The sequence below is a fragment of the Pristiophorus japonicus genome, chromosome 1, assembly GCF_044704955.1.
Source record: "Pristiophorus japonicus isolate sPriJap1 chromosome 1, sPriJap1.hap1, whole genome shotgun sequence".
Taxonomy (NCBI): Eukaryota; Metazoa; Chordata; class Chondrichthyes; family Pristiophoridae; genus Pristiophorus; species Pristiophorus japonicus.
The window spans coordinates 245,849,815-245,866,498 of NC_091977.1; the positions used below are offsets into that span (position 1 = coordinate 245,849,815).

Here is a 16,684-nt window from a genome sequence, read left to right on the forward strand (position 1 = left end):
TACAAAGATGGGTGGGAAAGCAAATTGTGAGGAGGACACAAAAAATCTACAAAGGGATATAGACAGCCTAAGTGAGTGGGCAAAAATTTGGCAGATGGAATATCATGTGGGAAAATGTGAGGTTATCCACTTTGGCAGAAATAATAGAAAAGCAAATTATAATTTAAATGGAGAAAAATTGCAAAGTGCTGCAGTACAGAGGGACCAGTGGGTCATTGTGCATGAAACACAAAAAGTGAGTATGCAGGTACAGCAAGTAATCAGGAAGGCAAATGGAATGTTGGCCTTTACGGTAAAGGGGATAGAGGATAAAAGCAGAGAAGTCCTGCTACAGCTATACAGGGTATTGGTGAGGTCATACCTAGAGCACTGTATATAGTTTTGGTCTCTGTATTTAAGGAAGGATATACTTGTATTGGAGGCTATTCAGAGAAGGTTCACTAGATTGATTCCGGAAATGACATATGAAGATAGGTTGAGTAGGTTGGGCCTATGCTCATTGGAGTTCAGAAGAATGAGAGGTGATCTTATCGAAACATATAAGATATGAGGGGGCTCGACAAGGTATGTACAGAGAGGATATTTCAACTCATAGGGTAAACTAAAACTAGGGGACAAAGTCTCAGAATTAGGGGCCACCCATTTAAAACTGAGATGAGGAGGAATTTCTTCTCTCAGAGGTTGTAAATCTATGGAATTCTCTGTCCCAGAGAACTGTGGTGGCTGGGTCATTGAATATATTTAAGGCGGAGATAGACAGATTTTTGAGCAATAAGGAAATAAAGAGTTATGGGAAGCGGGCAGGGAAGTGGAGATGAGTCCATGATCAGATCAACCATGATCTTATTAAATGGCAGAGCAGGCTTTAGGGGCCAGGTGGCCTACTCCTGCTCCTATTTCTTATGTTCTTATGTTCTTATTATCTAAAGAAGTTTCTCCTGAATTCCCTATTGGATTTATTACTGATTATCTTATAATAATAGCCCCTAGTGCTGGTCTCCTCCGCAAGAGGAAACATCTTCACGATGTCTACCCTATCAAACCCTTTCACAATTTAATGACCTCTATCAGATCACCCTCAGTCTTCTCTTTTCGAGGGGTGTTGCATGTGGGGGACCCTTGCCTACTGGTAGCACATACTGGAAATTATGGGAGATATTGCACCCATTAAAATGGTTGGAAAATCATGCAGAGCGCATCCAAATTTCTGCTGCCAAGAGAAGCTCCTCATCAAGCAGCTCGAAGTCAGAGGATCCCTATAATATATTTCATCAGGAGGAAATTTAAATTAATCTTCCAAGGGAGTTTGTTAAAAACAGCGATGCTTAAAAATAGATTTGAAATTTGCATGAGAACAGACATAAAATTCTCTTGTTTGCCGGTGGCCTGAACAAGTGCTTTTGCCAGGCTCTGGAAGTAATTCATGTTTCTTAAGCTGTCTGCACCAGAGGCACCCTCAATTTCCAAGTACAAAGGTTACATTAACAGCTGTAAACATTGTTTATTTGGTTGGTCTGCAAAATGCCTGCCACTCACAATGCTATTATACACTTGCTGAATAGCAATACAAAGAAGTGATTCAAAAATGAACAAGGCATTCCAAATCTGAGAAAATATTGTGTTACCACAGTAAGGGTCGAGAACTGCAAACACATTCCCAGAATGAATTCCCAGAACAAGTGCCATAATGATTCACCCCCAGGAACAACATTTATTATGCTACATTTTGTTAGGCTTTTTCCATCTAGTTTGTTGTATATATGTTTCAGTGTATTGCACAAGAATATTGCAGGTATAAACCAAATTGGATGTCGGCAACTGTGAAAAAGGACCATTAAATTAGTAAGAAAACACATTGGCCCGGAAATTGCACTGAAGTATGCTACGCACAAACATCTTGTGATCCCTGTGTCGAGAACTTCGGGTTTTCTGATGTTCAATTCAAATCAACTGAATATAGTGGGGATCCCCTAGTGCGAGCTGGTGTGACGTCAACAGTCTGTCTAAGCAGCCAATCCAAATGCAGAAATCTCACAGACAGCAAACCAGGAAGTTGGTAAAATCTTAACATTCTAATCTTTTAAAAATGTTAGAGAGAGCAAAACACAGATTGGGGCTCTCACATGGGGAAAAGGCATACCTGTAATAAAGATGAACAAATTTTAAGTTTTATAAAAATGGCTAAATTTCACACTGCCCTGAATTGAAATTAGTTTTCAGACCTATAACCTTTGTTTAGCAGTCAGTATCTAACTATTAGTGGGGAATTTAACAGTGTACTTACTGCGGAAAAGCTAAAGTTTTCATCAGTTTCCCCGATTTAAGTGATTACACAGATTCTCGTCTCTGTGTGTGCGGTAGTGGGGGGGCAGCGGGGGCGGGGCGGGGGGGGTGGGTGGGAGCGGCGGGTGGCGCGCAGTGCAGCCTGTGTCGCAGCTCTGAATGACTGACCGCAACTTCAGGGTTTCTGCATTAGGCTGCGCATGCACCAAATGCAGAGGTTGCCGGCAGTTTCAAAGGCAAATGATGGCAAACGCTACCAGTTCGCTGTCTTCAGGACCACAAATTCTGGACCATTGTTTGTTTACACTTTTCTTAAGTCTAAATGAGATTAAAAGGTGCAGATAATAAAAATTGTGGAAATGCACAGCAGGTGAAATAAAATGAAAGGTGAATTTTGATGAAGATCATCCCTCAGATGCTAACCCATCTCTCAGATACTGATCAACCTGCCCTACTACCCTCCGAGATCTCTGCGTTTATCCAATTCTGGCATCTTGCCAATCCCCGATTTTACTCACTCCACTATTGGCGGCCGTGCCATCAGCTGACTAGGCCCTAAGCTCTGGAATTCCATTCCTAAACTTGTCCGACTCACAACCTGTCTCTCTTCCCTTAAGACGCTCATTTACACCTACCTCTTTGACCAAGCTTTTGGTCACATCTCCTAATATACACTTATGTGGCTCAGTGTCAAATTGTGTCAGACAATAGCTCCTGTGAAGTGCCTTGGGAAGGTTTACTACATTAAAGGTGCTATATAAATACAAGTTGTTGTTGTTATTGTTGTGTATTTGGGTGTTTTTCTATTTTTATTTCAATGAATGTCTTTCTTTTATCTTTACACTTATTTTTTGGGCAGTTGTAGGTCTTTTTGCAAAATCAATAATGCTATTCAAGAAACACTGTTAAATTAATGCGTGGACCATCTCTCGGATAAGAACACATCTTTATTAAACGTACATGACTCTGAATAGATCTTGTTAAACATGCATGATGTAAATAGATTTTAACAAGATTAATTTAACCAATGGAACCGATTCAGTTAAAGTTAAAATACCCTGCTGTTAATTCATTTCAAACTCAGCTTTTTTTAATAAACAGAATTTTTAGCCTATTTTTGTTATTATTGCATGCAAGCAATATTTCTGTTTGATAATGCAAGTGTTGGTTGCGGACAGACTTGGGCTGTGAATGTATGATAGCACTGAAAAGCCTATTGACAGATGAAAAGTCCTAAGGCATTGTTTCATTCTAAGTGAGCACCTCTAACACAGCTACCTTTGAAACGCATTGAATAATATATGGAATGACTGCGTTGAAGGGCTAAACGATAAAACTGATGTAAGCAGTCCCTGCACTAAATCAATCTGAGAAGTGAAACTATCAGTTGTTGAGGTTAAATAGAAAAGTATTTAGTGGAACACCTAACTGCTGCCATAAAGTGTATTATCTGTTTTCATATCTTTACCGAGTAATGTAGCATTAGTGACTCAGGAAAGAAAGACTTGCATTTATAAAGCGGCTTTCATGACCTCAGGATGTCTCAAAGTGCTTTACAGCCAATGAAGTAATTTTGAAGTATAGTCACTGTTGTAATGTAGAAAATGCGGCAGCCAAATTGTACACAACAATGGGCCCAAGTTTCCACAAGAAACAAAACGGGCGACCCTCCGAGCTGGGCGCCCGTTTTTCGCGCCTAAAACGGCGCCTTAAAAAATCCTCGGTAGTCTGCACCTACTTACAGGTCCTCTGGTCCTCGGCGCAGTCAGCACAAGCTGTGGGGGGGGCGGAGTCAGGTCCCGGCGCTGAAAACAGTGCCGGTACCTCTGCACATGCGCGCTACAGTCGGCACGCAAGTGCAGTAGCTCCAGGCACCGAACTGTGTGGGAGGGGCCCGAAGCACGCAGCCCCTAGCCCTGGCCCAATGGCCTCACTGGGGCTCCTCCCACGGCCAGCTCCTGCTCCCCGCCTGACCAGACCCGACACTCACTCTTTCCCCCCCCCCCCCCGCCACCGACCAGACCCGACCCGACCCCCGCTCCCCCCCGACGACCCGACACCCGCTCCCACCCTGACCCGAGACCCGCTCCCCCCCGCGCCCCGAGACCCGACACCCGCTTCCCCCCCCCGACTGACCCGACCCACGCTCCTGTTCCCCGACCCGACGCACCCCCCCCCTCTCTCTCTCCCTCCCCCCTCTCTCCCTCTCTCTCCCCCTCTCTCTCCCTCTCTCTCCCCCCCCTATCTCTCTCTCTCTCCCTCCCTCCCCCTCCTCTCTCTCCCCCCTCTCTCTCTCTCTCTCTCCCTCCCTCCCTCCCCCCCTCTCTCTCTCTCTCCCTCCCCCCCTCTCTCTCTCTCTCCCTCCCCCCCTCTCTCTCTCTCCCTCCCTCCCCCTCTCTCCCTCCCTCCCCCTCTCTCTCTCTCTCTTCCCCCTCCCGCTCAGCGGCACGAACGGCTGCAGAATTCTCCCTAGCTGAAGCACTTTCACACAGGTAGGAAGATGGTTTATTTAATCTTTTCTTGGCTTATAAATGTTTATTCAGGTTGGATTTATTTGTATAATATTTGTAGAAGTATAAATAAGGATTTATTGTCGAATTTAATGAGTTCCCTTCCCCCCCTCGTTCTGGACGCCTAATTTGTAACCTGCGCCTGATTTTTTAATGTGTAGAACAGGTTTTTTCAGTTCTACAAAAATCTTCACTGGCTCCATTCTACTTTAGTTTGGAGTACATTTTCACTGTGGAAACTTTCAAATCAGGCGTCAGTGGCCTGACACGCCCCCTTTTGAAGAAAAAATTCTGTTCTAAACTAGAACTGTTCTACCTGACTAGAACTGCAGAAAAAAAAATGTGGAGAATTGCGATTTCTAAAATAGTCCGTTCTCCACCAGTTGCTCCTAAAAATCAGGCGCGAATCATGTGGAAACTTGGGCCCAAAGTCCCACAAACAGCAATGTGATAATGGCCAAATATCCTGTTTCTTTGTGATGTTGATTGAGGGATAAATATTGGCCAGGACACCGCAGATAACCTCCCTGCTCTAATGCCATGAGATCTTTTATGTCCACCTGAGAGAGAAGATGGGGAAATAACTCATCTGAAAGATGGCACGTCTGACAGTGCAGAATTCCCTCAATACTCCAGTGAAATGTCAGCCTAGATTTTTGTGCTCAAAATCAGAGGTTTTCAAAAAAGAATTTAAAGTGATACAGAACCAGTTTATACCCTAAGGGGCAAGAGCTCTGCCTGCCAAAAAAAAAACAGCCATGGATGACTAAAGAGGTAAGAGAGAACATAAGAGGTAAAAGACAAAAAGAAAAGAAAAAGCAGACAAAAATGCAAAAGAATCGCACATATCCTGGTGAATAGGAACGATACAAAGAACAACAACAGACAGTCAGAGCTACAAAATGGAGTATGAAAAGAAACTTGCAAGGGATATCAAAACCAACACAATTTTTTTATAATTTTATTTATTTTTAAAAAAGAGGGTCGTCAGGAGTGATGTTGACCCCTTGAAAACTGATATTGATGATATTGTCCTTGATTATAAGGAAACGGCAGACATGTTGAATAATTACTTTGCATCTGTATATACAGTAGAGGAAGAGGTTAGCATGCCGTACATCCCAACAAAACTATTTTGGGACAGGGACTCAACATAATTAACATAAGCAAAGTAACAGTAATGAAGAAAATAATGGCACCAAAGAGTGACTAATCCCCAGGACCAGATGGATTGCATCCCAGGATTTAAAGGAAGTAGGTGAGCACATTGCAGGTGCCCCATTTAAAAAAGGAGGCAGACAAAAAGCAGGAAAGTATAGACCAGTTAGCCTAACATTTGTGGTTGGGCAAAAGTTTTAATCCATTATTAAAGAAGCAATAGCAGACATTTGGAAAAGCAAATTTCGGTCAGGGAGAGTCAGCATGGATTTCTGAAGGGAAAATCATGTTTGACAAATTTGCTGGAGTTCTTTCAGGATGTAACAAACAGGGTGGATAAAGGGGAACCAGTGGATGTGGTGTATTTGGACTTCCAGAAGACATTTGACAAGGTGCCACATTAAAAGGTTACTGCACAAGATAAAAGTTCACAGGGTTGGAGGTAACATATTAGCATGGATAGAGGATTGGCTAACTAACAGAAAACAGAGTCGAGATAATTGGTTCATTCTCGGGTTGGCAATCGGTAATTAGTGGGGTGCCACAGAGGTCAGTGCTGGGACCCCAACTATTTACAATCTATATTAATGAATTGGAAGAAGGGACTGAGTGTAATTAGCCAAGTTTGCTGATGATACAAAGATGGGAGGAAAAGCAATGTGTGAGGAGGTCACAAAAAATCTGCAAAAGGATATAGACAGACGAAGTGAGTGGGCAAAAATTTGGCAGATGGTGTATAATGTCGAATGTGAGGTCATGCACTTTGGCAGAAAAAAATCAAAGACCAAGTTATTATTTAAATGGAGAAAGATTGCAAATTGCTGCAGTACAGCGGGACCTGGGGGTACTTGTGCATGAAACACAAAAGAATAGTATGCAGGTAAAGCAAGTGATCAGGAAGGCAAATGGTATCTTGGCCTTTATTGCAAAGGGGATGGAGTATAACCACAGGGAAGTCTTGCTACAGCTATACAGGGTATTGGTGAGGCCACACCTGGAATACTGCATGCAGTTTTTGTTATGTCTGTGATATACCTATGAATGACTCCACGAGGCAATGTGTTGTACTCAAACTGTACTGACCTTGGTCCTTTATTCGTAACTCCAGAGTGAGGCAGCCGCTTTTATACAGCCCCTGCCACCAGGGCAAGAATCCCTAGTCTCCACCAGTTGCCCCCTCTATTGGTGTCAGCATAGCATATACACAGTGTAAGCCTTATTGAGAGTACATCAGATAAACAAGTCTCCATCTTATGCCACTATACAGTGACTACACAGAGAGTATATCTATAGTCTGCATGTATAACATCACTCTCCCCCAAGTCCTTTGTGCTAATTATCTTTGCACTATGTGCTCTGGCTTAGCTCTGCCCAGACTTAAGTGCCAATAGCCCTTATACCTTGGCTGTGCTTTGGCTTGGCTCTCTCCCTGTTAACCCCCAAGTCCTTTTGCCACAACGTTGGGTAGTGGTTACCAGTTTGGATGGTTCGATGATGCAGTGGAGGTTTCTGTGGGTTCTGGGTGTGATCCATGTGTGTGTCCATGGCTACGTACATCCATTTCCCCCCACCTCGCCCACCCCCACCCACCACCCTCCACCCCCCACAGCAAGATCATGCAGCTGGCCCGTTACATTGAAATACAGGATCAGACACAGTGCAAGTACAAAGAAAGGAAGAAAGAAAAACTGTATTGTGACACCTTGGTTCAGTGACTTACATTCATTATGTTTTACGGTCGTGCGCCAGTATTGCGTAGATTGGCGGAGCAGGCTTGAGGACGCTGGTTCGTGAGCAACCGAACACGGTCCTAGTCATCTGATGGCGGAGCTGCGCCCCCTGCTAGCAGGGTGGGCTTGGTTCGCTCACCTAGCCAGGACTCAGGGCCTTTGCCGTTCCCTACTGGTGGGCAGAGCCACAGATGTATTTGGCCTCTCTCTCTTGCTTTGAGGGCTGCAGAATCTTCTGCTTGCTCTCTAATGGGGTTGCGAACCTGGTTGTTTCAGATCCCGTTTGGGGAACTCGTTGGTTCTAACCTTTCGCTCCCAGACATGGCCGAGGTAGCAACTGAGTCTGGGGGCAGCGCCATCTCCACCTGGTGGTGGGCAATGGCGGCCGACTGCGCGTATTGGCACCGTTTTCGTTTCCAGGTCCGTGGCGAATAGTGCCATCGGGTGCCAGCAGCGTGAGATAGACCTGGGGCAGGGCATCAGGATCAGCGCCTTTACCCTCCCGAATTTGCTCGCTTGCTACTTTTGGGGACACTCTATTCCTGACATCTCGCAACAACATTTTGTTCTTTACATTGGGAATAGTACCGACATCTCGCAACAACATTTTGTTCACAATCTTAATCGGTTTGTTACATTGATTGCCATGCATACAATGTCTCTTTAAGATCAGTTGGTTGCAGGTCTCCTTTAAGAGAAACCTACTGGCTTTACCCCAATCAAATCCTTTGTTAAACACCATGTTGGTCCTTCAACGTTGCACCTCGTGGTATAGAAACATGGAAACATAGAAAATAGGTGCAGGTGTAGGCCATTCGGCCCTTTGAGTCTGCATCACCATTCAATATGATCATGGGTGATCATGCAACTTCAGTACCCCATTCCTGTTTTCACTACATACCCCTTGATCCCTTTTGCCATAAGGGCCACATCTAACTACCTTTTGAATATATCTAACGAACTGGCCTCAACAACTTTTTGTGGTAGAGAATTCCACAGGTTTACAATTCTCTGAGTGAAGAAGTTTCTCCTCATCTCGGTCCTAAATGGCTTACCCCTTATCCTTAGACTGTGACCCCTGGTTCTGGACTTCCCCAACATTGGGAACATTCTTCCTGCATCTAACCTGTCCAATCCCGTCAGAATTTTATATGTTTCTACGAGATCCCCTCTCATTCTTCTAAATTCCAGTGAATATAAGCTTGGTCGATCCAGTCTTTCTTCATATGTCAGTCCTGCCATCCCGGGAATCAGTCTGGTGAATCTTCCCTGCACTCCCTCAATAGCAAGAATGTCCATCCTCAGATTAGGAGACCAAAACTGTAATGTATGGAGAAAAGAGTCAGACTGAACACTATGAGCTCAAAGTAAAGTGTGACCTTAGTCTTTTATTGCAGGTCTCCAGAGTGCCTCTCCAACCTGTGAGGCCTCCTTAAATATCTGTGCTCCCAAGGGATTATGGGATCCCTTGGGACTCCAGGGGATGAACCCTCTGGTGGCCATACAGAGTAAATATAAGTCTACATATATAACAAAAACTTTGCGCAATATTCAAGGTGGGGCCTCACCAAGGCCCTGTACAACTGCAGTAAGACCTCCCTGCTCCGATACTCAAATCCTCTCGCTATGAAGGCCAACATGCCATTTGACTTCTTCATCGCCTGCTGTACCGGCATCCCAACTTTCAATGACTGATGTACCATGACACCCAGGTCTCATTGCCCCTCCTCTTTTCCTAATCTGTCACCACTCAGATAATATTCTGCCTTCCTGTTTTTGCCACCAAAGTGGATAACCTCACACTTATCTATATTATATTGCATCTGCCATGCATTTGCCCACTCATCTAACCTGTCCAAGTCAACATGCAGCCTCTTAGCATCCTCCTCACAGCTCACAGTACCACCCAGCTTAGTGTCATCTGCAAACTTGGAGATATTACATTTAATTCCTTCATCTAAATCATTAATGTATATTGTAAATAGCTGGGGTTCCAGCACTGAACCTTGCGGTATTCCACTAGTCACTGCCTGCCATTCTGAAAAGGATCCGGTTATCCTGAATCTCTGCTTCCTGTCTGCCAACCAGTTCCCTATCCACGTCAGTATATTACCCCCAATACCATGTGCTTTAATTTTGCACACTAATCTCTTGTGTGGGACCTTGTCAAACGCCTTTTGAAAGTCCAAATACACCACATCCACTGGTTTTCCCTTGTCCACTGTACCAGTTACATCCTCAAAAAATTCTAGAAGATTTGTCAAGCATGATTTCCCTTTCATAAATACATGCTGACTTGGACCAATCCTGTCACTGCTTTCCAAATGCACTGCTATTACATCTTTACTAATTGATTCCAAAATTTTCCCCACTACCGAGGTCTGGTTAACCGGTCTATAATTCCCTGCTTTCTCTCTCCCTCCTTTTTTAAAAAGTGGGGTTACATTAGCTGCCCTCCAATCCATAGGAATTGATCCAGAGTCTATAGAATGTTGGAAAATGACCACCAATGCATCCACTATTCCGAGAGCCACTTCCTTAAGTACTCTGGGATGCAGACTATCACACCCTGGGGACTTATTGGCCTTCAATCCCATCAATTTCCATAACACAATTTCCTGACTAATAAGGATTTCCTTCAGTTCCTCCTTCTTGCTCGACTCTCGGTCCCCTAGTATTGCCAGAAGGTTATTTGTGTCTTCCTTAGTGAAGACAGAACCAAAGTATTTGTTCAATTGGTCTGCCATTTCTTTGTCCCCCATTATAAATTCGCCTGATTCTGACTGCAGGAGACCTACATTTGTCTTCACTAATCTTTTTCCCTTCACATATCTATAGAAGATTTTTGCAGTCAGTTTTTATGTTCACTGCAAGCTTACTCTCACACTCTATTTTCTCCCTCCGAATTAAACCCTTTGTCCTCCTCTGATGAATTCTAAATTTCTCCCAGTCCTCCGGTTTGCTGTTGTTCCTGGCCAATTTATATGCCTCTTCATTGCATTTAACATTGTCCCTAATTTCCCTTGTTAGCCACGGTTGAGCCACCTTCCCCATGTTATTTTTATGCCAGACAGAGATGTACAATTGTTGAAGTTCATCCATGTGATCTTTAAATGTCTGCCATTGCCTATCCACTGTCAACCCTTTAAGTATCATTCACCAGTCTAACCTAGCCAATTCATGTCTCTTACCATCAAAGTTACCTTTCTTTAATTTGAGGACCCTAGTCTCTGAATTAACTGTGTCACTCTTCATCTTAATGAGGAATTCTACCATATTATAGTCACTCTTCCCCAAGGGGCCTCGCACAACAAGATTGCTAATTACTCCTCTCTCATTGCATAGGACCCAGTCTAAGATTGCCAGCTCTCTAGTTGGTTCCTCGACATATTGATCTAGAAAACCCTCCCTTATACACTCCAGTAAATCCTCCTCCACCGTATTGCTACCAGGTTGGTTAGCCCAATCTATATATAGATTAAAGTCACCCATGATAACTGCTGTACCTTTATTGCACACATCACTCATTTCTTGTTGATGCCATCCCCAACCTCACTACTACTGTTTGGTGGTCTGTACACAACTCCCACTAGCGTTTTCTGCCCTTTGGTGTTGCACAGTTCTACCCATACAGATTCCACATCATCCAATCTAATGTCGTTCCTTACTATCTCCTCTTTAACCAGTAATGCTACCCCACCTCCTTTTCCTTTCTGTCTATCCTTCCTGAATATTGAATACCCCTGGATGTTGAGTTCCCAGCCTTGGTCACCCTGGAGCCATGTCTCCGTAATCCCAATTGCATCATATCCGTTAACAGCTATCTGCGCAGTTAATTCATCCACCTTATTACGAATGCTCCTCGCATTGAGACATAGAGCCTTCAGGCCATTTGCCATGGCCATCTTTTTTTCAGCCACGCTGCACCTTGCTGCAGCAGGAACGCCATCTTGCCTCTGTTCTCGAGGTCGACTGCCTTGATCCTTCTCTCCTGTGATTCTGCCACAAACGCTGGAAGAGTGCCTGTGAATTCGATCTTCCTCCCCAGGAGTCCTGCCACTGGAGCCGGGAAGGTACTTTTAGGTCGTTCCGGTCGGATTATTGCCACGCAGTCATGATGGACAGTCTGTGCCTCAGGTGCTACGCTTGTCTGTTCTCTGGTGCCTGGCGCAAGTGAAGGTGAAGTTTTGCTGTGCCTCTGAGCATGGGGAACATCAATTGCTGGAGTGAAGAAGTCTTCCCATTTCCATTGAATCTTCCCCATCCACCTTCTTCCAAGTAGCGTTGGACCATCACCTGCAACAATCCACAGAGGTAACTTGTGCATCACGCCATTATGGATTACACCTACATCCACACTACCAAGGACTGGGATCAGCTCCTTGGTGTAGGTGCGCAACCTTTCCTGTACTGGAACCAGCTCCGGTCGTTTTTCGTTCCATAGCCTCTCAAAGGCATCCTGGCTCATCACTGACTGGCTCGCTCCTGTGTCCACTTCCATGAAGACTGGAATGCCATTTATCTTGACTCCCATCTTCACTGGAGGACAATCGATAGTGCAGGTATACACTCCATACACTTCTTCTTGGGGCTGAGCTGTCTCTCTGGCCAAATCATCATACTCCCCGCTGGATTCAAAGTCATAAATCGACTCCTCTACTGGATGGTGAGCCATATTTCTTTTTCACATACGCTGGAGGTGGCCCTTTGTGTTACAGGCTTTGCATGCGTACTCAGCAAACTGACACTGGTGTTTCCTCTGCAATGCCAGCATGGTGCTACTCGATTAGCACCTCTCAGCGGACTCTGAGTTCTGGAACCCTGAGATCTGTGCTCTCTGCCCTGGGCAGAGCCACATTCTACAGTCTTGCCTGTGAAAGGCACCATTCTGTGTACAGTACTTGCCGGATTTGAGTCCACAGGATGAATAATTTGCTTGGTGCTGCAGGTCGAGGTCATGAACACCTAACTGATGCAGACGGCCTTCAGCAGGTTGACTGTGGTATCGGCAGATAATAGCTTGTGAAGGAGGCCCTCGTGGCCAATTCCTATAACGAAGATTTCTCGCAATGCTTCATTGAGGTGCGTGCCAAAATCACACAATGCCTGAGGTCGGCAGCATATTTTGCAATCTCCTGGCCCTCAGGTCTGCGGTGAGTGTAGAATCTGTCCTGGCCGTGAAGATGCTCTCTTTTGGTTTTCGTTGGTTGTGAATTAGTCCATGATCAGATCAGCCATGATCTTATTGAATGGCGGAGCAGGCTCTAGGGGCCGTATGGCCGACTCCTGTTCCTATTTCTTATGTTCTATGTTCTTATGCCCTAACTATAATCTTCCAAAGTTCTCTCAATTCAGGAGCCATTCCTTTAGATTGGAAAATTGTGCATGTCATTTTGTTATTTAAGAATGGTGAGAGAGGGAAACCAGGAAATAATAGATTAGTTCGCCTAACATCTGTTGTCGGGAAATGAGTCGAGTCTACAATTAAGGATAGGGTGACTGAACATCTTAAAAAATTTCAATTGATCAGAGAAAGCTAGCATGGATTTGTAAAAGGTAAGTGATGGCTGATGAACCTGATTGAATTTTTTGAACAGGTCCCTAAGCGTGACCCCGATCTCCCGGTCGTCTGTCACGTTAATTCTCTGTCCCACTCCCACTCTGATCTCTTTGTCCTCGGCCTCTTACACTGTTTCAACAAATCTCAATGTAAGCTTGAGCAACAGCACCTCATCCTTCGATTAGGCACCTTACAGCCTACTGGACTAAACATCAAGTTCAACAATTTCAACCCCTGGAGAACAATGTGCTCTCAGGACCTCCAGGTCTGGTTCAGATGCTGTGACAATGGAGACCTGTGGTAACATTACTGATGGGATAAGACTCAACTGGAGAAATTTCCCAAACAGTTGAGCTTACTGGATGACAAAGATGACTGACCATCACTCACTCGCTCTCACTTTGGATGGTAAATCTTCCTTGCTGCAATGCTCCATCTCACCCTCGACAAGCTCCCTGCTGCAGTGGAGCTAAAGTACAGGACAAACGGGAATCTGTTCAACCTCTGTCGCTTCCAGGCCAGATCCAAGGTCGTTCTATCCTCCGTCATTGAACTACAGTATGCAGACGCCGCCTGCATCTGCGTACACTCAGAGGCTAAACTCCAAGCCATTGTCAACACCTTCACCAAGGCATATGAGAGCATGGACCTTACATTAAACATCCGTAAGGCAAAGGTCCTCTACCAGCCTGTCCCCACCACACAGCACTGCCCCCCCGGTTATCAAAATCCATGATGAGGCCTTGGACAACGTGGACCATTTTCGGGAGCCAACTGTCAACAAGGGCAGACATCAATGACGAGGTCCAACACCATATTCAGTGTGCCAGTGCAGCCTTTGGTCGCCTGAGGAAGAAAGTGTTTGAAAACCAGGACCTCAAACCCGGCACCAAGCTAATGGCCTACAGGGCAATGATGATACCTGCCCTCGTGTATGGCTCAGAGTCATGGACTATGTATGGTAGGCACCTCAGAACACTGAAGAAGTACCACCAACGCTGCCTTCACAAGATCCTGCAAACCAATTGGCAGGATAGGCGCACCAACGTCTGTATCCTCGCTCAGGCCAATATCCCCAGCATCGAAGCATTGACCATGCTCGATCAGCTCCACTGGACGGGCCACATCGCCTGCATGCCTGACACGAAACTCCCAAAACAAGCGCCCTACTCGGAGCTCCAACACGGCAAGCGAGTCCCAGGAGGGAAGAGGAAATGCTTCAAGGACACCCTCAAAGCCTCCTTGAAAAAATGTAACATCCCCACTGACACCTGGGAATCCCTGGCCCAAGACCACCCAAAGTGGAGGAAAAGCTGAACACCTCGAGTCTCTTTGCCGAGAGCAAGCTGAAGCCAAGCGTCGACAGTGGAAGGAGCGCGCGGCAACCCAGGCACCCCACTCACCTGTTCCTTCAAACACCGTTTTCCCCACCTGTGACAGAGTCTGTAGGTCCTGCACTGGACTCTTCGGTCACCTGAGAACTCATTTCTAGTGTGGAAGTAAGTTATCCTTGACTCCGAGGGACTGCCTATGATGATGATGATGGATGATAGAAGTCGCTGATGTCATCTGCCAGAATGCCCACTGGTTCATAATTCCTCTGATAGTCAAATCAATAACATGAAAGCTCAAGCTACAAATGCAGAGGATACTCACTACTTCTGGTCAAGCACTCAAGCACTAAAGTGATTCAATTCCACATGGAATTACCGGAAATGTCTCACGCATCCAGATATACAGTGGGCCATCAACTCATCTGTCTTGTTACCAACGTATGGCCTCATGAAAAATCTGCTCGCTCCAGTGAAACCCACAGAGAAGACGTACAATGATTTGTGCACACTGGTCTAGGAGCATCTAAACCCGAAGGAAAGCGTTCTGATGCCAAGGTACCGATTCTACACGTACAAGAGATCTGAAGACCAGGAAGTGACGAGCTGTGTCACCGAGCTAAGGCGCCTTGCAGGACATTGCGAATTTGAAGGATACTTGGAGCACATGCTCAGGGACTTCTTTGTACTTGGCATTGGCCATGAAGTAATACTTCGCAAGCTTTTGACTGTAGAGGCCCCAACCTTGAGTAAGGCCATAGCGATAGTCCAGGTGTTTATCGCCACCAGTGACAATACCAAACAAATCTCTCAGCACACGAATGCTGCTGCAAGTACTGTGAACAAAGTAATGTTGTTTTCAAATCGTAACATACAGGGCAGCACAGGACTGACATGCCTGCGGCTGCACGGCCGCAGATGTCTCAGAGCCCACCATCAAGGGTGGTGAATGCAAGGCCATTAACACCTTGCTGGAGCTGCGGAGGTGATCATTGTTTCCATTCATGCCGCTTCAAAGGATACATTTGTAAGGGTTGTGGAACAATGGGACACCTCCAACGTATGTGCAGGCGAGCTGCAAACCCTGCTAATCCTGCAAACCACCATGTTGCAGAGGAGGATAGATCCATGGTGGATCACGATGAACCAGAGCCTCAGGAGGGTGGGTATTACTACAACCCTGTAGACCATGAGTTTGGTGGCAGATGTGAAGGCCTGGTTTTCGAACACTCTTTTCCTCAGGCGGCGTCATCGCACCAACTCTCTTCTCAATCTTCCTCGCTGCCATTCAATCTAAATCATTAATATATACCACAAAAAGGAATGTACCTCATACTGAGCCCTGTGGAACCCCACTGGAAACAGCCTTCCAGTCGCAAAAAGACCCATCAACCATTACCCTTTGCTTCCTGCCTCTGAGCCAAATTTGGACCCAAATTGCCACTTTGCCCTGGATCCCATTGGCTTTTACTTTTGTGACCAGTCAGCCATGTAGGACCTTATCAAAAGCCTTGCCACAATCCATACATACTACAAAAAATGCACTACCCTCATCGACCCTCCTTGTTACCGCCTCAAAAACTTCAATCAATTTAGTCAGACAAGACCTTCCCTTAACAAATCCATGCTGACTGTCCTCGATTAATCCGTGTCTTTCTAAATGAAGATTTATCCTGTCCCTCAGAATTTTTGTTAATAATTTTCCCACCATCGAGGTTAGGCTGACTGGCCTGTAATTACTTGGTCTGTCCCTTTCTCCCTTTTTAAACAAAGGTACCACATTAGCAGTTCTCCAGTCCTCCAGCACCACACCTGTAGCCAGAGAGGATTGGAAAATGATGGTTCGAGCCTCTGCTATTTCTTCTTTTGCTTCTCTTAACAGCCTGGTATACATTTAATCTGGGCCTGGAGATTTATCCACTTTCAAAGCTGCTAAACCCCTTAATACTTCCTCTCTCACTATGTTTATTTCATCTAATATTTCACACTCCTCCTCGCCGATTGCAATGTCTGCTTTGCCCCTCTCTTTTGTGAAAACAGACACAAAGTATTCACTAAGAACCATACCCACGTCTTCTGCCTTCACACACACATTACCTTTATGGTTTCTAA

General features: G+C 45.3%; 1 long non-coding RNA gene across 4 annotated transcripts in view; it reads right to left on the reverse strand.

Moving 5' to 3' along the window:
- Positions 1-16,684, reverse strand: part of LOC139269398 (uncharacterized) — a 291,142-nt gene that overhangs the window by 167,315 nt on the left and 107,143 nt on the right. The window lies entirely within an intron of this gene.